Here is a 1,844-nt window from a genome sequence, read left to right as displayed (position 1 = left end):
CAGCAGTTTACAAACTTCCATCAGTCACACTAAAGGAAGAATGGAAAGATAAAGAGCTAATGCATTGGATTAATTGCTGTAGATTATCTTTTTCTCCCTTTTATGACATTATGTCTTGTAAGGGGCAAAATATTGAGGCCCCTTTATCCAGTTTGGATGCGTTTCATTCTAATTAGTCAAGGACCCTAATTCGTTTTATGACTAGTAGCTTATGATTCCATTATAATGTTGAAATTCAGACAAGTAATGAGTTTACATTTACATTATTATATGAAATCACCTACTACAGTTAGCCATTGAATACTTGGGACTTAACAATTCGTAATTTTCTTTCAGGTATACCTTTATTATTATACAGATGTAATATTTTCTTCATTCTGTTTATTTTTATTTATTTATTTTAATTTAACTAGCACACCTCTAAGAATGAAAATACCTGCATGTTCAATAATAAGCAAATGAATAAACAAACAATCATGGGTGTACCTACACATGATAATTGTTTAAATAATCATATATTTTAAAAAGAATATCATTAATTTCATGAATAACACACCTCTAAGAATGAAAATACCTGCATGTTCAATAATAAGCAAATGAATAAACAAGCAATCATGGGTGTAGCCTACACCTGATAATTATTTAAATAATCATTTTAAAAATAATATCATTATTTTCATGAATATCAAGGACTTTTGTCAGGGTTAATCCATTTGACCTAATCATTATGTGCCTATTCATAAAATATGTGATATTTTACATATTTACATCACAAATTATAGTATGCAAATATGCTTATTTAAATTTATAAAACTACTTGTACCTTCACTGCAGTACTCCTTGTAGGCTACTTGTAGGCTACTTATACTAAAACTGCTTACGTAAGGGAAAGTTCACCCAAAAATGGAAATTGTGTCATCATTTAGTCACCCTCAAGTTGCAAACCTATGAGATTATTTCTTCTGTTGAACACAAAAGAAGATATGTTGCAGAATGTTGGTAACCAAACAGTTACATGTGTAATATTCTTTCAGGTATACCTTTTTATTACCTATATATTACATATATTTTCTTCATTCTATTTATTTTTATTTATTTATTTTCATTTAACTTTTTGATACACAATACCCTGTTGGGGTAACTTAATGGCTGCACTTTGTCCTGCACTATGTTCCACCACTTTAAGACAAATGGATTTGTTGTTTGCATATTCAAGAGATTATAAGATAGATGCAACGTTTTTGGGGGTTTGCATCGAATGTTCTTCGACTTTTATGCATAATAAATTTGTTTATGAATAAAGATTGATCTGTTGAAAGCAGTTATTTTGAGTTAGATGCCAAAAGCTCTCCTCCTATTCAAATTTGACATTGAAGGGGTGCATACAACATATTTGCCCACCGGCAACTATAGTTGCCACACATTGAAATACGATTTTCAAGAAAAAAAACAAAAACCTGGGGAAATTAAATACAGAACATGTTCACATAGGACACTATTAACATGACTATATGCATGAAACCATTCAGAAAAATTGGGGCACAAATGGGTTAACATCAATTTAACACATCCTTGCTAAATAATTTCTTACTGAAAATACAAGCCATTTGAATGTTGATATACCTGAAAAATGTGAATGGCTTTGAGGCACACCTTAACCAGCCTGGTACAAGAACACTGACTCAACAAATGGCATTATTTAGTGTCAACCATAATCACCTGTTTGGCCAATCAATGGCAAATTGGGGGAGAAAACCTCTTTGAAAAAAAGTCATTATTCTTTGCATTTCTGTTTGGTGAAGTAATTCCACACGTTATCTTCAAGCAATAAGAGAGTTTTAAAA

Source organism: Sinocyclocheilus anshuiensis, unplaced genomic scaffold, assembly GCF_001515605.1.
Source record: "Sinocyclocheilus anshuiensis isolate Anshui unplaced genomic scaffold, SAMN03320099.WGS_v1.1 scaffold2191, whole genome shotgun sequence".
Lineage (NCBI taxonomy): Eukaryota > Metazoa > Chordata > Actinopteri > Cypriniformes > Cyprinidae > Sinocyclocheilus > Sinocyclocheilus anshuiensis.
Note: the sequence above shows the minus strand (reverse complement) of the source record.